The sequence below is a fragment of the Puntigrus tetrazona genome, chromosome 25 (genome assembly GCF_018831695.1).
Source record: "Puntigrus tetrazona isolate hp1 chromosome 25, ASM1883169v1, whole genome shotgun sequence".
In the NCBI taxonomy this organism is placed as follows: domain Eukaryota; kingdom Metazoa; phylum Chordata; class Actinopteri; order Cypriniformes; family Cyprinidae; genus Puntigrus; species Puntigrus tetrazona.
The window spans coordinates 15,843,334-15,864,606 of NC_056723.1; the positions used below are offsets into that span (position 1 = coordinate 15,843,334).

Genomic DNA, 21,273 nt, shown 5'->3' on the forward strand with positions numbered 1-21,273 from the left:
TATCAGCTATCAACACAACGATTCCAGGTATCATTCAAAAGGTTCTACTAACTTAATACTTATGAGTAAGAGCAATCACAATGACAATGCCTGCCTTCAAGACACAAAACAAATCAGCAAATTGTTTCTTAGTAAGGTTTGCTAATCACTTTAAATCAAGGTTTTATAGGGCTTACCACTTGAGTTAATAGAGGATAAAATACTATTAGAGCCCAACGTTTTCCAAATTCTAATAGGGAGCATGCTATTTTTATGTGTTTTAAGGGAATGATGCATTGGTAACTGCTGATCTCCTGAGCAGTTAAAGTTAAGAGCTCTGCTGCTGATTCCATTACAGCTCCAAGTTTGCATGCGTGCGAATGTGTTTGTATGTGTTTGCACGTGCGCACATACGATGGCTTCAGGAATCCCTGCTGGAGAGGGTTAGAGTTACACACCATCAGGCATTGGTCAAAAGGTCAGACTGGATAGTTACGCCCCCCCCCCAACCCGACCATAGACCCCCGGTAACAGTGTTAACAAGGAATGTGTGAAACAAACAAATCACATGCACCGGGAATACAGGCTGCTGCACACGGGACCCCTTATTGTTTTGTTTGGGACAGCAGATTTCGACAATACAGAGCCTGAGGTGGTAAAATGGGAATGGGAGCTCTGTTGGATGTAGCCCAAGATAGACTGCTTGGCATTTTGCAGTTAAGATATCGTAAATCCCTTATAAGCCTATGCAAGACGTTGGACCATGTCTGGACAGGCTGGATTGACTCTGGGATATTCTGCACTTCAGTGCCTGATGGTGTGGATGGGCGGACTGACTCCAGAAAGATTTTACTATGGTTTTTACTGGTATCTAGGGGAGCTTAGTAACCAAATACCACTTCCTGCACTGCGCCGTCCAGGACAGGAACGTCTTGACGAAGACATATTACCCAGAAAGCTCTGAGCTGCTGTCAGTAAGACAGTTAGACAGGCGACGCTGAGAGACAGGAAGAACCAGCTATGCATTCATTCTGCATCCACTGGTTCTTACTTCCCTCTAAACGCAGTCCTCCTTTCACCGCTTATCATCTACTGTATGTCCTTGTCCATATGTCCTTGTGTCCTTTAAGTCAGACTACCAAAACACAACAGCCAAACATTACCATGAAACTCTCCCTGTCTCTTTCTCTCTCTCTCCACCTCCACTGCCAGCTCTGGAAAGTTCATTTGTGACAGTAGGTCCGTCTCCTTCGCTCAGCACGTGTTTTTTCAATTAGCCGAGGCTCCCGTACACTATTCAGAAGAACATTTGGGAAACCATAATTCTCATGGCCCTGCTCAAAAACTAATGGAAACTCACTTAAGATTTTTTCCGGGGGAGGTTTCAAAAAGAGCCATTACCCCAAGAGGGGAGCGAGGGGTTTGTTGTATTCATCTCAGGGCTGAAGGGATGAATTTGCCAGAAGATTAGACAGACGAACGGATGGGTGGAGAGATGGACAGATGGAGATGACAGAAAGGTCAAACTTTCCTTTCTCATGCAAAAAGAAGAGGATGGACATGCGGACGAGAAGATAGGTGAGCGGAGGGGGTGAACGAGTGCACGGATGGAGAGATTTTCCTCAGAATGCGGATGAAAGCTGGCCGGTCCGGATCTGGAGCGGGCCGCAGGGAGAAGGGACATGTCCAGAGGACTCAGATCAAAGGAGAGAGGAGGCTGAGAGACAGATGACGGACTGTCCCCTCCCCTCCATCCCTGAGTCTCTATTTACACAGATGAGTTTGAAAAGCCTGCAGCAAGATTCTGGCCATCAGCACAGCAAATAAACACACACACACTCATATAAACATGCCAAAGCGAATTCATTCACACACACCTGATGGCCTATCTATGCTCACAAATGTTTACATGTGCACACGTGTGTATACTCACAGACAGTCAGACTAATATATAATCGCACACCCTATGTACCAAGCACATACCTAAAATACATACACCACGTAAACATTTGCGTAGCGTAGACTTCAAATGAGCTAAAACTTCAAAAAATACTTAACCAAGTATAAGCTCCTCTAGGCTTATAACAATCAGCAAAGTCAATATAGTGTGGCTATTTTTACAGAACTTAACATATAACAGACAAACTGACATTAAGAGAGCTTAAAAGTGCATGTCTATGTGTGTATTGTGTGTCAGTGTGTCAGGACACAGACCCCCCATGCTGACAGACAGACGGCCAGACAGCCAGACAGACAAATGCCTACTTTCAATAACATTAACATTGGCATTACAATGACAGCCAGTGGCTCTTACCTAAATGCTTGTGAAGTCTGGGGAAGTGAGAGGTTCATATCTGCCGCTGCAGTTCCTGTGCTGCGCGTTTAGACCCAGAGGAGAGAGAGAGAGATAGAGAGAGAGAGAGAGAAAGAAAGAGAGAGAGTGCAACGGAGCAGCGCAGCCCCCAGTCCCGGCACTCCAATTCTACGTTCTGAGGATGAAAAGAGAAGTCTTCATTACCAGCTGGAGACCACGCCTCCACCTCTCCCCTCTTCCCTCCCCGCCGCTTCCCTCTCCCTCCCAGCCAGTAGCAGGACGCAAAGTTTGTCCCGGCCAAGAGAAGGCCAGTGATCTGCCAAAGCAAACCTTCAACCGCAAGCAACTGCCAGTACAGTGAGAGAGAATAAGGCTATGACAGATCTAGTCGAAGGGAGCACAATAAAGGGGCTCCATGCACTTTTTGATCAGTGTTGCTGAACTCGTTTTAATTAAGGCTTGCTGTAGGAAACGGCACATCAAACGGACTGTCGGTTTATGGGAAGGCATGGCTCGGAGCGCATGAGCATTTGCCAACGTCCAAAAAAGAGGATATTTTGCATTACTTATGAGTCAACTTTGAGTTTCCCCTCTCCCTCTTGTCATCTGTCTCTCGCTTTGCGCCGCTGCCAAAGCGAATGTTATCCATGGCAGTCGAGAAAATCACTCTTTTTAGGAGAGCTGCATGCCGTCTGTAATTATAAGTGGGGTTGGGCATGAAGTCTGCCTACAATCCCGGCTCCGATGCCACAACACACACACACACACACACACACACACATATATATATATACACGCCCTAATGGGAGCGTGAGCCAAACCAGGACAGTGCTCACACTCCTCCACTCTGAGGCACAGCATGACAGTTCAGACTATATTTTTAGCATATCCAAAACCTTTTTTATTCACGCTACAATTTTCATGGGAGAAATTATGTTTGCCTTGAAGAAAAAAAAAAAGAAAAAGAAAGAAAAACACAATGAATGACAGCATTCATAGCAAACTGGAAGAAAAAAAAAAAAAAAAACAGCAGACGCTCCTTTTCCCACTTATTTCTGCATGCGTGTATTACAGAGCTATTTAAAAGTAGGTGTTTAAACTTTTAGGATTATCCTAATTAAGTTACCGTTATGTAAATGAAGTCTGTGGCTGAAACTGCTACCGTGCTGCGGCTGTGCCTGCAAAATGTTCTTCTCATCCCAAACGCATGCAACTGTTTGTTTGCATCGCTGTCATGGAAACCAAATCAAATCGTATAACTTTTACGAACAAAAGCGAGACATTAATTCAGAGCCAACGTGAATGGAGAGATATAATTATGATTTATGTTGTGTTTTATTATCTGAAAGATTTATCAGTGTTTTGTTTATAGCCGTGGCTGTGAAACACATACAGTGAAATTTAAATGAGAAGAAAAAGGGGCCGAGTAGCAGGCAACTGCAAATTTAAACTTAATTTAATTTTAAGTTAAATATGAAAATAAGAAATGTGGGGAGGATGAAAGGGAAAATTAACTAAGCTTTACAATAATAATATTTCCTGAAAAACGAGGTTTAAGGTGGAATACTATCTCATGACTGCTTCAAGCAAGAATACCGCACGCAATTCCTCTTCCCACCACAAGAGGACCCCTTGAGCAGCGAGTGCATTTATAATCCTGCAGAAAAGTCTCTCAGGCAAACGGTTTGCATTGCAAGTTACAGAACTGGCAGTGAAAGATAAAACAAATCAAATAAACAGTATTAAAGACGTGACTACTAAACAGTCTCCCCCCTTTTGAACTCTCTATATAACTATTTTATTGAAAACCCCTGTAGACATTTACGTAACTTCATAATGTCTTAAATGTAAGTAATTCAGCACTGCAAAACAATGCTTCCGAGGCTCAAATGAATGGCATTGATTTTAGTGGAATCTACCTTCTTGAGTATGATAACTCATGAGAGCTGGAGTGATGGTAAGTTTTTCTCAAACGGACAAATGCAGACAGTAACTCCAGTGGTTGATTTATGCAGTTATAAACTGTGATTGAGGAGAATTGTGACATTTTCTCTCCAACGCCACTGACATTTAGGAGAATGATGATTTGACCATGTGTGCTGCATGACTCACGCCAGGTCACTGGCAGTGTGCATGTGTGTACGGAGTGTAATAAAAAAAAACAAAAAACAAGCAAGCCTTACGTGTGACCAATATCTAATCATTTGGAGACACTACAAATTGAAGCTGTTTTATCTGCATTTAGCCATGTGACTGATTTCCTGTGTGTTATTCGGGAAGGGGTGTCTGTAAAAATGCACATAAACAGATAAGAGTTATTGATGGTTCTGGGGGCATTTAGAGGTTAGACTGTTACCATAGTCTGTTTGGATGAGCTATGCCCTGAGGAAAGCCATAACAAAGCTGTCGATTTGAAGGGTTTCACAGTCAAGAAGGCCATCGGCCAAGTAGAGAAGAAATGGCCGGTTTCACAGAGTAATCGCATTTCTGAACTCTGAGGGGATGTGTACTTTTGTAAGGATGCTCGACAAGTGCGATAAGGCAAGATAAGTAGGTAACAAAACCAACAGATTAAAATTGTCATTGACACTTTTATACATGCAACCAAGTTCAGTCACTGTAGAGCAAGCTGGAGTTAGGGTGGACTTATAAACATGCATTTACCAGCCATGAGCGTTAACCGCTAGCCTTTACCAAGACCAGTTATTAGCTTAAAATAAGTAAGGGATCAAGAGCTGCACTTATTTGACCTGTTCTTGACTGTAGTGAACTCTAACCGCAACTTGACTTGCAACTAAATATAGCGAAAATTGCTGTGCATCACATCACAGAGAACCAGCAAAGCTGCGTCACCAACGCTGAATCCTAAGGACCAAAGGGGCGAAAGTGTTACAGATACTCAAGTCAGGCACACAATGTACATTTTTTACAGTTCTCTTCCACTGCTGCTTGTAAGACTGTTTGATATAATTCTAGTGAGACCTCTGGTAAAAGTCGTGGCACATCATGGGTCAGACTGTACGATACACAAAGGTCTTAAAATGAATGGGTTACTCCACTCCAAAAGAAAAATTTGGTCATTAATAATTTTCCCCAATATTGTTCCAGACCAGTAAAGCTTTGTTCATCTTAGAAACACGATTTTAGTTATTTTGGATGAAAACAGGGAGGCTTGTAACGGTTGCGTTGACTGCCAAACAATGAACGCTGTCAAGGACCAGGAAAGTATGAAAGACATTGTCAGAATAGTCCTTCTGCCATCAGTGGTTCAATCTGACTGTTATGAAGCTATGAGCCTAATTTTTGCTGAGTAAACAAACTCATGCAAATAAAATTGTGGTGGGGAGTATATGTATGTGTCAGTTCCACTTGGCAGGTAAAAAGTTTACGAATTATAACAATATACTGAGAGCAAAAGGAGATTCACCATTTCTGATGCAAGCGAAAAACAAGACCCTTTTCCGATATACTGTATATCTGTGACATATCTGTGCTTATGCTGGAACAGAAACATGATGAGTAAACGTCAGAATGATTCTCAGTGTTTTAGTGAGAACAGTGCCTTTCACTGTTTAGTTATCGTAGTTGTAATTACTTTTCTCACATCACCATTGTGTAAACACTATACATATACTTTGTTCTTAAATTTTGCCTTTTAACAAGACCCTGAAAATTTGATCCCTAAAATGCTTTTTGGTCAGCAACACTGTAGCCAAAAAACAACAGTCTGAACCTGGTTTTTGCGAGGTGAGCTTGCATACCAAAACCACTGTTAAAGGTGTCGCCAGGCTTCTTAAAAGAATGCAGCGCATTAAAAGAATGCAACTTGATTATTCCTTAGTTTTCTAGTTTTGAGAAAGTAAATAAAAGGGTTGGAGATCCCAAAGCAAACCCACGATTATTGTTAGTAGTACTTCTGCCTTTCAAGTCAATGAAATGTGGCTCTGATATTTGCCCTCTAAACAAATCTGATCTGTGTTGTCAGTAGCCTCAAATCAATGCAAGTTGTAACCAGTACGTCAGGAGAAAAGAATCTCTCTCAGCAAGCCATTAATCACTGCACAGATGACTCTAACTGGACAATCATGACATCATCATAGACACCCTGATGTGAAAGAAAGATTACGAGTACGAGAGAATCAAGAACTTTTGCAGATACAACTCTGGAGTCTCAGATACACAGCAAGACTTTGCTGGCAGGTATTCTATGAAATTCCTATATAATCTACAGTTCGTAATTAATTTGACAAGTATAAGAACCGGTGAGCCTATCTTGAGAGTATTACACTGGCTGCTTTAAAAGTGTGTATAAACGACACTATAATGGCCTTATGTCACAACATCCATCTCTCAAAACTCTATTGTCCATAACATCATCTACGGCAAGTTCCAAGTACAAATTTTGGAAGACAAACAATTTGAAACAAAATTCAGAATTCCAATGTGCAGAACTCAGACACACTCTTAAAATTTAAGCCAAAATGGATAACTTTTCATGCATTTGGTTAATGTGACTCTTACACAACCGTAATTACTCTCTGCGCTCAGAGAAGAACAGCTGTTTTGGTATCCAAAGGAACAAACTGTCTGCCCGACCCTTACTCAACTCTTTTAAACATGTTATGGTTGGTTGCCATGGTCTCAGGGAGTTGCCCCCTGCCTCAAATGCTTGCCGGCCTGACATAATTAGGTCTGCTGGAGTTGTCCTGGTGCACGGCTGGAGACCCAAACTAATTAATTGTCTTGCAGTGTAATTACCTAAACATCTCACCACATCTCCTCCCATGCCTCTGGGGAACTTACCCTTGAGGTCCATCCAACCTCACACAGCTGCCTGCGCCAGTAACATCAAGTGTGTTTGAGTTTACGTTTTGATGCCAGCACCCCACACATGGACTTGCTAGCTGGATCACTCGATACTCCCTTCATCTCCAGCTACCAAACCCCAAGCAAATAGAGTGAGCAGCAAATGGCCCGACGAAGTTATTCATACAATGAACTCTAAATAAACCCCAAATCCAATAATTTCATCACTGATTACTTTTCTTCTTAAACTAGCTATAATAAAAAAAACTCACTTTTTTTGAGTTATAACTTTATCACATATATCACAAACTAGCTTGCTTGACCAACCATTAAAGTGCACACTTTATTTCCTTTTGTAAAGCTGAATGACAATCTCTGAAATCTACAAGAAAAAGCTGCAAGATTAGTGTTTTTTTTTCCTAAGATTTTTAAGAATACAGTACCTTCACAATAAATTATACACACATGCCCCATTTAATCCAAATGAATGAACACAGAAAAGTAAAGCCAATTCATTATTGACATTCTAGAGGCCCATGTGTGGGGGCGTGTTGAAATAATTAGCAAGGAAAAGAGAATGATCTTGTGCATATAGATACTACCACTCAAATTCCACCTTAATCTCAAGATTAAGTTTTCATGCATCATAATTATACAATAACCTGGACCTTCTTCTGAAACATTGAAAGTTTTTGATGAAAACATACAAAGAAATGCAGAGCTGACACGGTTATGCAGCTGAATTGTAGGTGCAATAATTCTGCACAATTTATTGAAAGCAGTTGACCACATTTTATTTTCTCACATTAATAGAACTCTGACACTTCAGTTTAATGTCACTTTTGCTCAAAGGTAACACATTCGAGTGGAAAACCAGGACCTCTAATACACAGTAATGATTTGGTTTGTCCAGTGCCAAAAATGCCCAGCTTGTTTTGGCAAGAGCTGATGCAAACCAAATGCATTCTCACATTATTGGTGCAGTCCAAAAATCAGTATTAAAGTTAATAAGCCATGCATTTTGCTTTATTAGAGAGATTACTCTGGATTTTCATTTATTACTGTATGAGAGGGTATAAAACCACCGGACTTCTTGACATGCATCATTTAAATTTCACCAGGGCATTTCCATTAATAACAGTACAGTGTTTCCCGGGGTCATTTACATGTTAGCATATTGTACAGAGTTGGTGAGATTGAGAGAGAGAGAAAGAGCTAGGGAAGGGTGTTGAGTCAACATGACCCCCTCTAAAAGAGCCCATTCATGACAGAACATCTTGCATTCTGCTGCTATTTACAACAGTCCAGGGTTTCTTTTAACTCCTGTCTTCACTGGCGTTTTCACAGTAACCTCACCCCACAGCAAACTCGCTCCAGAGAGCTCCACACATACACACGGCACTATTTCCATACAGGATCAGTTTAGTCTCAGCAGTGTGGATATTAGACTTAACCAAACCATAATGTCAATAATGCTGAGAGGAGACAGACCCACTCTCTTCACTACCCATAATTCCATCACATTATTGGAAAATTTTCACTCATGCTTGACTCGAATAAGAGCAGATTTTGAACACTGCGGTCTGTTATAATACTTATCTATTTGAATACAGTATTGGAGATTGTAATTCATTTTTCATACAAATAGTTGATTGCAGCTTGGAACCGTGATTTGCTAATGGAAATGCTAATCAGCGGCCTGGCCTATCAGGGATATTGGCATTCTAGGAGAGCATTTTTTCATTGCACAAGTCAGAAATTGACATACAAATCAATGCATGTTAAAAAATAACTTTGACCTCACGTTGTGCCAATCACATTTCACAATCACAAAAAGCAGAAAACCTGGATGGATGGATCTCAATACACATGAAGAGAAGTTACCAAAGCTTAATGCATTAGTCCAAAGTTCTCCTTGCAACATATAGAAAACTGGATCTAATTTATTAACGCAATTCTCAAAGCCATTTCATGTTTCCAATTTCCAAAAAGGAATCAAGGTACAGCAATAGCAACAGAGTCGCACTGCATGCATGTCGAGCTCTATAAAAACGGCATTCACAGTTAAACATTTCAACCTTTAACCAACTTCCATGTTTTGCTTCAAACTTTAAGCAGTAAATTATGCCAATTTGAATTTTTGGGATGAACTATTCCTTACTAAGTGCACTGGATCATCAGTGACAGGTGATTGTCGGTCTGTAACATTATTGCATTGCTAGATGGGAATCTGTTTGGACGTGCACAAGCACAAAGCACAACCATACATTTTTTCTCTTTAGAAACTATCTGTGACAATAAATGCGATCAGCGGTGCATTTTTAAACTCAGCCTCGTTTAATGGAGTCTAGGCTGCGTCATCAGTATAAAACTATTACTACTTGAGATTTCAGGATAATTTGACATAGTTGGGTTCTTATTTTGGGCTTGTAACAGCTGCTAATCTTAGCTCTGTAAACTGCAGATGTGTGCTTGTGGCCTAAACATGCAAAGAGAAAGAAAGGGATTTGGGAGCAAACAAGCCAGAAGCGTGTTAACCGTTGGATCCGTTTCAAGACTTTCTGGATTTATTAGAGCCCACGGAAATAATAGACACACAGTAGGTCTTTGAGTACCACCACACCCACTGCAGTCAAATCAAGAGTGCCTTCACAAGAAAAAAATTCTGTATGACAGACAAGTACATATACACACCCAAATATATATATGCTCAAAAAATGCATCGAGGCAGCTGGCATCACAAGTCAGCGGGTTGAAAAGAAATGGGATCGAGATAATAGACAAGACTGATATGCATTAAGAATACATATGTTCTCGATTTAGTTAATAATATGATTTTTTTGTGACCGTGTGGTCGATGTATACACTGTGACATCACGCCCGGTGAGTGACAGATTTCGTGTGACATCATTACGCCTCCCAAAAGCTACACAAACCATATAGATGTGAACTCCCAAACTCATACAGGATGTGTATGAACTCACACACACCGCCTCCAGTAGGTCTGTGTGTGGGTATGTGGTAACAATGGTCTGTGGGTTACTGCCGGCAGCTTTACCTCGTCATCCACATAAACCTTTAATATGAGACCTTTAAGCTGCAATCCGGCATCTGAAGTCACTGCACCCTGTAATTGACCTTAAAAATACTTTCTGAAGAGGTCGGAGGCAATGTCATTGGCCAAAGGCCCATGCGGTGGCTACCCTGCCAAAGCCCAGAGGAGCCTGGGAAGGCATCGGAGAGTATATTTAGTGCCCCGTCTTTTGAACGGGAACAAGAGAGGTACAAATAATGCCAGTTTGTGCATAAAACCGCCCGTGTTCTCTCTGAATTGTCCCGTATGGAGACACGCTCTTGTTTCTCCCAGGGGGCACCACGTCTGTAGAGTGAAATTCATCAAACGTGGCCATGAGTTATCATAAGTCAAGTCTTCGTTTCAATAGACGACTGTTCATTTCTCACGGGCACTGGAGGCAAAGGAAAGGTCAGTTCAAGGCTCATATCTCTTTCGTGGCATGTGTGAACGCGACACCTCATATTTGCGAAAGACAAAAAGGTCTTTAACTTTCCGTCAAGCAAGAAAGGCCTTAAACCACACCTTAAATTCCACAGCTTTTCTGTCAAGCCGTTATATTATTCTCCATTACATAATTTGTGGAGCAGCTTATAAATTTAAAATTGGAAGCGCGGTGTAAAAGTAGGATTTAATAACCGAGTGAATCTCATGAAATCTGTCAAGAAAGCAGACCTGGGTCAAATTTCACCTTCAAATTAAATAACTGCAGAAATCACATCAATATATATATACAGAAATACAAGACAAATTTGTATTTATTACATTATAAAAGTCAATACATCGTTATAGGCCATTTTCTCAAAATGTGCTGAGCAAGAAATCCTCATTTCAGTAGCACTTAAAACTTTAGTTTTATTCCTATCTATACTTTGAATTATATATATATATATATATATATATATATATATATATATATATATATATATATATATATATATGTAATGCAATTGTTTCCTTTAATACATATTTTATTATTATTGCCTTTATTTAACCAGGAAAAGACTTAAAATCACTTAGATTAAAATCTCTTTTCCAGGAGTGTCCTGGCCAAGATAGGCAGCCAAGTTTGATAAGACATATGTGAATAAATGCCATTATAGTCCTTCCTTTGATTTATGGTAATTTAATAAACAAAGCACTAATGTGCTGCATTAATTCATTGATTTTTTTTAATACAGCAATGTAAATGGATGAATGAATGAATGAATGGATGATTTTGGAATGAAATATAGATTTTTTTGGTGTGATTCACTCAACCACACTTTCAGATGACATACTAAATAACTGACATCTTGTGTAATTGCTTAGTTCACTCCTAACAACGTTGCCCTCATTTGACTGGGTTATAATTCTGCCTCTAGCGGGACAACAGGAAGAGTGATGGCAGATATGATTTACTTGTACCAAACTTTCTGAAATCATCTGGAAAATGCCCAAGTAACACTACCCTTAAGGCCACGTGAAACAACAACAACAAAAACTTTATCTACTTTGACTTTGATCCTTTCCAAAAAGGGGGGGGGTTCCAGAACATCCCAAAGCAGTACTGCAGGTTTTCCACGCTCTCTGGCGACAGTTTCAGCAGACTGGCACATCCTTGCCCAGATGGACTGAATACGGCTGTCTGCCTGTCCTTAAAGGACACAGAGTTCAAACTCTATAATTTGGTTCAGATGAGGTAAAGCAATATTTCTAGATTAATACAAGCCATATTCCTGAAGAAACTATTCCCCCTTTTTTCTCCCCTCTTCCCTGTTTTTTTCCTCTTATCCCCCTTCATCTTACATGTCCAAAGACTTTCTTTGGCTCGGGATGAAAGGGTGGAGAACGATTGCGACCAAAAGAGAGAGAAAGAGATGAACACTGGTCTTTTTGAGGGTTACACAACACATCCTGTTCACCACCATTACGGGTCTCTTCAAAATACTCGAACCGTGATTATGCTAAAATCTCAGCTGACAGCTCGCATCATGACATCATGCATCAACGTTAAGCCGCTTAAACGCAATCATGTTTTACACCTTATCACTTCGCAATGCATCCTTGTGCGGTTATCACACGAGGAACCCATTAACTGCTCTAACATGTTCTGTTAGGAGACTCGTATGGCCTTTTCTTGGCTTAAAATACATATGTATAGCTCCCCAAAAAGTTAAATTCAGCCGTTACTTAAAGTAATAATGACTGTTCCAAACCCATATACCATTCTTTCTAGAGTGGAACACAAAAGAAGACTGTGATCGGCAAGCTTCATAAAAAGACTGATTCATTTAGGCTGGATTTGTCAACAACAGATTCATTGTACCATTCATGAGTTGTCTCAAAAGAATCAGCTTGTTAAAAAAGTACTACTTCAGATTTCCTGAAAATTAAAACTGATGTAACCGATTAATACTCATGTAGAGAATTAAAACCGATGTAACTTTTCATTATTATTGATTATTCGTACACATCCAGCAATGGTAACTGCTTCCTGAGGGTCACTCATCCTCACATTGTAACTTGCGGTTAACTTGTTTACAGTTGTATTTAGAGGCAGATACCATTGCTGTACTTCAGAAAGAACTATTTGTTGTTGTTTCTCTTACATTGGCCCGTAATGAAAGCACGAATGCGAGCAGTGTTGAGACTCAATTGGCTGAAGTGAAGTTAATAATTGAATCCACTGCTTAGCCTAATCCATCCTGACTGATACAGACTGTGTTTTTGAATAAATCTGATGAGGTATTGAAAAGACAAAATATGCCACATCAATCATTTTTGAGAATTTATTGGCCCAACTATTCTAAAGAGTCCTCTGATCCCCATCGTCCCTTCAAAAATTCATCTTTTGTTTTCAACAGCAAAAAAATAACAGAAGTCGAGTTTGGAAAAACTTCAGGGTGAGGAAATAAAAAAAGATGTCGTTTTTGGGGCAATTTACCCCTAAAAGGTGGTTTAGGTTCATTTTGTACCTGTGAGAACAAAAATTTGTTTTTTGGGGGTTTTTTGCTCGCCGAAATCACTCTATGTTCCACGTTAAATAGCCCCAAAATAGGCACTTTGAAATGCACCACGTTGAGCAAACTGGCGAGAGCATCATTTCTTCTGCCCCGTCAGCACGGTTTCAGGCCAGACCCCGAGCTGTCCATCCATCTGCCCGTGATAAACGAATATAACAAGAATTTTCCAATTGCTCTCCGTATTTTCACTGGTGCTCCATCAACTCGTACCGTATTTTTTCTGGATCCGTCCTCCGTTCACGGACCCCATAGCAGGGCCGTGACGTCAGGTTTGGGTCTCTCGTTGGATTAGGTCTCTCACCCACAACTCTAACTGCAACCAACAGAACTTTGTCTTTTAAACGGGAACATGAAATTAGAGGTGAATCAGCGCTGGCAACCATGTTATTATATACTTTTCTTCCCCCTTTTCACCAAAATGATTTCAATTGATCTACATTTCCATGAAATCAAACCAAAGTCTGGAATATATGGCCCCACATCTTAAAGACAGGATATCTAACTTACCATCTAACAAAATTTGAGGCCTCAGGTTTTTTTTTCCCCCAGTCTGTCTCTCTTTGGTGGTAAAGCTGTAATTTTTCAGATGCACATCCCACAAAATTGCATGGAGAGATGTTCCCATTTTTTGGTCCGTTGGAGAGACATATTAAGCATTAGACTTCTAAAAACATCTTCTAAAGATATTCGCGCTGACTCGTGTGTTAGATGTGACCTAGAAGATGTTGCATTTGTCCACTCAGGCTTATATCAGCTGAGGTTTGAAAACAATAAAGCATTTGTTCATGCTAAATTTGCAGAGTCCTGTCATTCTGTGGATAATATTTTACAGATGGCCCCGCAGACTTGTTCAACTATCTATTCATCAGTATCTCACCCTCTGCCAAAACAACAATTTGGTTTCTGACTTAAACGTTCGTAAGCGATCAAAATCATTTGAAAATATTTAGAGTTGGAGAATGTGATTTGTTGTCAACGGCTTTCAATTCGGCTCTCTGTTACTGTGAACAAAACATTGTTTTATAGTTCATTTCAGTTGAATCCTCAATAGACCTTGACTAAGTCCAGAGAGAGAGAGAAAAATCTTGGAGACTTTGGGTATTAATGGTTTGAAACCTCAATGGCAGTTTCTGGGTTGACGCACTTTAAAATCTTTAATATTATATTAGAAGTTTTTGAGCCAATTACATTAACTGTAAATGTCACTTCGATCACCAATTACTCTAAATTTGTTGCAAAAACTGTAAAATATTTTTCTTTAAATTATATTTTTCCTATAAAAAACTGTGCTACACTTACATTTGTGACCACTTTGTTACTGAATAAAATGTACATAACTATAAAGAATCGTGTACAAATTATAGAACTTATTGTGAGGTTAGACTTGAAAATCATCATGTTGAAAATCTTTACCATGGCAAATGTACAATAATTTAAATGATCCATACCATGAATGAACACCTGATTGGAAGACATTAAAAGCGCATGAAGGTTTTAGAATATCTTCAAAGAGCTGTAATCAATCAGATCCGTTCAGAGATAAAGGCAGTGTCACTGGCAGGAAAGAAGACTCAGGTTAACATTTGTGCTGTTGACTCAGAGCAATGCTTTCACATAATCCTTGTTTAAACTGCATAATCATTGCTTGATCTCACTGGGAATCAAACCCAAATCTGCTTGAGCTACGAATGTCTGCAATTAATTCAACCATTTAAGTTTATTTAATCTTTGGTTTTGTAATAACATTTGCCCCATGTACTAACCAGCAGAGCAGAAAGACAATTTCAAAAATAACTAAATCCCTCATTCAAGAGTTGATTTAATTCAGGACTCCATTCAAAGGTCTAACATGCCCAGGTATCTATTACCTTCATTTCTAAACTACTAGAGATGCCAGAAAAGTCTTGAAAACTGGTAGCAGTGTTATTTTAGTATTTAAGTATACCATTATGTTATTGTAGCTTACCATTATATTTTTAATTAGCTTTTATTTTTTACAATATTAGTTTAACTTTTAGGTTAATTTCAAGTTTGGTGTTTCACCTTAAACTTACTTCATTCTTTTTTTAATAGTTTGTTTATTTTATCACTGCTTTATTATGACTTAATAATTACATTGTTACCTATCAATCATTGACTTTCAAGAGAGTTGTTCACAACCACAGCACCACTAAAGTACTAATGACTGCTTTCTTGGAACCATCTCCAAAAAAAAAAGGAATAACAGACGTTTCTAAAAGAGTAGTAACTAACCAGGTGCACCCAAACAAAATATTTCCTTAAACTTTCCCCTAGTCTCCCATTGGTTGGACAAACAGTCCCATCTCAAATGCTTATAATGGTCTACATTATAAACTATAAGAAAACACTTCCCAACATTTCCCTCAACAGATTCTTAATTTGCTACTTATTAATAGTTAGTAAGGTAGTTGTTAAGTTTAATATTAGGGAAGTAGAATAAGGTCATGCAGATTAAGACGTTAATATGTGCTTAATTAGCACTAATATGCATGCATATTGAATATTAGCTAGTAAGCAACTAATAGGAGTAACTGTAAAAAAAATATATATTTGAAAAACATTTTTTGCTGCCTCGTAAGCGCTGGTATTTCCCTCAGGAAAAATGTTGCTATCTTGGAATTGAAAAGGTGTGGGTTTGGTTGCAGTGTGTGGAACACGGCCAGTGTGTCTATTTCAAACTAACCGATTACAATCACCAACACAGATCTGTCTTAAGATACAAGCTATTCATGGAGCAGTTTTACTGATAGCGATCTACAATGCAAAAGAAATTGGAAACCAGAGCAGAACAAAGCCGAGGTGTGATTTGTGGCCTGCACGGCAGCAGACGTTTCATACATATGTGCGCACATGCTCGCAGGAATCCGCTGGCACGCTGTCATTATGGCTGGATATGTGTGTAAACATGTGGCAGCGGGGAGAGCGTCAGTACCGGCAGGAACATCAGAGATGTCAGCAGAGGCTCCCGATCACTGAGAGCCAGATAGAGAGAGAAACAAAACAGCTGGCATTATTACGCCATTGTCAAAACAGAAGTGCTGGCGGGAGGAGTGCCAGCAGCCGTCAGTGCGCTACAGGAAAACCCAAATCATGCGCACACTCCCGCTGGAGGAAAGGGTGGCGACCTCTGTGACCCCTGGGCCGTGTGTGTGTGTGTGTGGGGGTGGGTGGGGGCTTCAGCTGTGTACAGTGTGGTGGAGCTGCAGGGGGTTATGGGATACAGCTCCAGAACGCTGTCTGGAGATCGCTGGGTAGGGGGTGGAGCTAGAGGGGGCCTAAAAAAAAAAATTGGAGTTTTAATTTGGACCAAAAATGGTTTGACAACTTGTTCACTGAAGAACAGTTTTTTTATTTTCTGGAGGAACTGCAATATACTGGAGCTTTAAGGAAACCAGAGATGGTGAGTAATGTTTGATGTAAAGCATAAAAAATGGCAAATTAATAAACAAACACACAAAGATGATTAATTTTTGCAATTCTATTCTATATTCATCGGTATCACATGATCCTTTAGAAATCATTCTAATATTACAATTTTCTGCTCAAACAAACTGATGTCAAAAATATTCAACTGTTCAACTGTCAAAGATGTTTTTCAGTGTTCTTTTCACACGAGCGAAACACTGGAGTCATATATGTCATGATATAAATCCAAACAGACGACTTCAGTCCTAATCTAATTAGCCGCTTTCCAATGCTGCGAGTCGAAAGTGTAAAGCAGCCTTGCGCCGAGGTATCCTCGCACGTTTACACCAGCGGAATGTGACCTTGCATTGCTGAGCGCATCTGAGATTTATGGAGCTGCTGCAGGGGTTTGCATGTGGCAAACAGATGGGGGCATCTTTCTCACACGCTCTCTCTCCTGATTCTGAGCCACCAGCTCCCTTCAAACACGTCACTCAGCCACAGCATCAACACACACTTGATCCAGCGAACTCCTCACTCAACCCTCCTTTTGTCTATTAAACGCCATCTTCCATCAGCGCTGGCCTCGGTGAACTCTTTAAACAATCCCTGTCACCTTCTCGCTCTCCTGTGGCTCATCCAAGCACGCCACACACTGTGTAACCTTTCAGTCAACCTCTCAGCACCTCCCAGAAGTCGCAGATTTCCCGTTTTCTCGCCGTTTCAAACAAACGCCAGAACTCATCTCTGATCTGGAGGCAACTGCCTAAATTTGACGGCGACTGTCTAAAAGGCTTCCTTGCCGCGCGTGTATTCTGTAATTGGTCGTGAGCGGGTTTGACATCTGTTTAACGACACAAAGCCAGACGGGTCGTTCGCGGTCGTGCGAAGCAGACGGTTCAGGCTTCGCTGCTTACGGTTGCTTAAATATCTGTTATCTTTACAGTGAGTCTAAGCGCTGAAGATGGACAGACCCACCCAAACGCATCCAGAGTGCCTTCTGATTCCAATTTAGCGCCGCTCTTTTCCCATTAGACACGGCGACCTAAAGGCTAAGACGTCCGGCACGCACTCATCCTCGTATGAGCACGCACACACACTATATTAAACCAACCAAAACATTTACATTCCTTTTATTAGTTCAGCCGTTTCTCAAACAGGTTTTTTTCTGTACCTCAATTAGGGTTGCACGCCAACACAATGGAGCTTAGTGCGACCATCAAACTGCAAAAGCTGCCATTTAATTAATCTAAATAATGAATTGTTTGGGTGATGTCCTACAATGTGTTTGAGTGCTGTCTTCCGAAAGCAAATAAACAAACAAAAAAAAAAAGGCTGAAATTGTAATTGAAATGGTAAACAGTTTACTTTATTGTTGTTGTATTTTTTTTTTTTTAAAATTAAATATTAAAATAATAATATTTATTAGTTAAACAAAAATTTTTTACTTTTTCCCACACTAAATTGAGCAATTTATTCCCTTACAGACCTCATACATATTTCTTAGTTTAAATTTGATTTTTATAAGTAATATTTCTTGTTATATTTTAGCTTGATATTTTAATAATGTGTAATATTTTACTACTTTTATTATGTATATAGAAATAAAAACACATACATTAAATTAAGAATGCTGATTAAAAAAATGCTGTTTATATATGACTTATATATTTATATAATTTATACAAATATAAATATATACATGTCATATTTTCATATTATTATTTAATGTATGTGTGTGTATTTATATATACATAAATATATACAAAAAGAGCACATTATATAAAAAAGCCTCACAATTCACAAATTCAAAATCACAATAAATAACATGCCCAACAATCACAATAATATTTTTTCATTAAAGCCCTAACCTTACATTTTGTATTAAAAGGGCAAGAGCATTTTATTGCCTCTAGTGGCACCAAACAGAACTGCAAAAAAAATATTGTATCAAGCGCAAGGTTATAAAATGGCCAGAAAGAAAAATGATTTAATTAAAAAAATGTATTAAAGAAGAAACCCAGGTTAAATCTAGAGGCCAGAACATCATAGCCTTTTTTTCGGTGTGTGTAATGAGCAGCCACGCAGAACACCTCAGTGCTCAGGTTTCTTTAGAAAAGATAAAGATCTGGTTTGCTATTACTAAAAACGCAAACACACATATTTAAACTCACAACCGAGAACTCTCAGACACATATACACAACTGTTTTGAAAAACGTCAGGCTGAAGACAGACAAAACAGAGCCCAATCTCTCCATCTGCGCACCAAGCATCACAGGATTACAGAGGGTCACTCGGGCCAGACCCAAATGGAAACAAGAGCGCTACAGGCTGGAAAACATTACATTAGTCGTTCTCCATGACGACCGCGCTCAGCCGAGTGAAGCTGTCTGTCCATCAGAGGGATCACGGTACAGTACGTCTAAACCTGACAGATGCTTGACATGTCATGTTTAGATGCGTGCACATTCAATCTGGACTGAATTCAGATAAAAACACACGGACAGCTCATCCCAGAAGAAACCATGAGCCATTTCCATCTTCTCTCCTCACAGAATAAGTGTCGGAAGGGTTAGTGTGTAACATCAAAATAACTTGAGGAAAGTTCATTCGGTGGCTGCTGCTTTGAGCAGTACAACCCTTGTCTTATTGAACGGGAAAAAACTACAAGTTTTCAGAAATCATCAATAAATATTGACATGAACGTTAATCTTGTGCTCAAATAACTCTTAAACAGTATATTTAGCTTGATCCATTTAACTTTGATTGCAACACCAACTGTTTATAAGAATTGAGAAAAACTTTCATTAAGACCAAGCTGACTGGTGATTGGCCGTTTTATTTGGAAGGCAGGGTTATTATAAAATTAAAACTATATCTATCCCCCTAAACCTAGCCCTCACAGGGGTATGTAATTTCTTTACATTTTTCATGGGAACCTACAAAATGTCCCCACAAGGATAGTAATACCAGTCGATTTTGGCCTTGTGGAAACATTTGGTCCCCATAACATGATAAATACTAGGCACACACACAAATTTATTGCATGGAGACTCATTTGCACAATTAAGTACTGGATGCATGAAAATAACCTTCATTATCATTATCGGCATCTGAAATATAAGATGGATGTGTGTGTTCAGCCATGGGGAATCACCTTGAGATGATGGAGGAACAGACCTGATCTGTGTAGATACACCACATGAACACAGAGGCATTTACGGCTGTTCGCAGGACCATCACCGCCAAGCCTCTGCAGCATGACATCTCATTTTCCATACTGTAATGCCTTCATTTAACAGACCTGAAATGTGTTTTGCATTTTCTATTCAAATGGATTTAAAAATGGGAAAACTAGACCTTGATCACCTCATAAGGGCAAGCATATGCTTATTACCCATGATAGCGAGAGCGGGTGAATCGAACTGTTTGGCTGGCCATTTCAGAGCTCTGGATGAAACCCAGATTATTCGTTCAGATTAAAGCCTCTAAAAGTGAGTCATTAATCATTATTTTGGATGTATTATTAGCGGTACTTGCTAAGTCAAGCATCATTATTATTATTTCTCATGCTCAGGGTTAAGAGGTTTCATTCTAAATGATCGGAATTGGTTGGAAATGCTTTGGCTTACAGGACTCGAAATTAAAGTTAAATTTTTTTTGTTCGTTTGGGCTGATCGTTTCAGATTTTTCATTCTAGAGTTCTCTTTTTTTATTTTTAGTTAATAGAAATACAAACATGCTGGACTGCATACAGCTATGCATGCCTTGTGTAAGGCATACAATCCAAAAAATCATTGGTTTGTTGCTTCCAAGACTATCACAAGTCATTTTTGCATAATTAAAGACCATTATCTTGGTTACAAAGGGACAAAAATTCGCGAAAGCAATGTAGAATACCTCTCAGAAAACCAAACGTCAAAGTCTGCTAATAATGTACAAGGTCAGTGAATTTTTTATGACCGTACAGAGCTAGCCAATAACTGTCCCGGCTGAAAACTCTCACAATGGCTTTGCTCCAGCGGGTCATCCTTACTGTGTGTCCACATCATTGGCGTTCTGCAATTTCCACCTACAAGAACTGCATTGGTAATGCATAACCGCCTAAAATAGTAACCCACCTCAAAAGGATGATTTAGTCAACTCTACTACTCATTTTTGGGGATTCATGAAAGAGCTTAACATAACTACAAGCTTCGGATTTCTGCTTTCAATTCATTCGGCCCATTTACTTCCTAAGCTTCCATTACGAGTGTATTTACTGTAAACACGACGCACCTACCGAGAGCAATCAACAGCACGCCGCAGATACGCAACATACACATTGGGTCGATAAAACCCTGGGATATTTCTTTAGCGACTTTACGATTTTGGACCGAAAAAAGGATTTCGCAACAATAAAAGGCACCAGATTGACATTATTTCTCTGAGAGGTCTGTGATTTCTCAATTATAACAAAATACACTCTACATTTGGGTCTAGAGAGTGTATGATTGTGTGCGCTACGGTGAACGAATTTGCACTTTTTCACATTACCTCCACTGCGCCTTATGATCTTGGCAGGAGGGCGTCTAATTTGGGTGAGGATGCAGTCTGGAGCCAATCTAGCAGCTCTCTCTCTCTCCTTCTTTCTCCTTCCTCTCGCTCCCCTCAGAGCTGGGCGGGGCTC

General features: G+C 39.7%; 1 protein-coding gene across 2 annotated transcripts in view; it reads right to left on the reverse strand.

The window, feature by feature from the left end:
• LOC122331076 overlaps positions 1–21,273 on the reverse strand; it is a 205,327-nt gene that overhangs the window by 39,530 nt on the left and 144,524 nt on the right. For both annotated transcript variants that reach the window (XM_043228526.1, XM_043228527.1), the window contains one exon: positions 2,294–2,468. The gene's annotated coding sequence lies outside the window, so the exon portion shown is untranslated. The remainder of the gene's footprint in view (positions 1–2,293; positions 2,469–21,273) is intronic.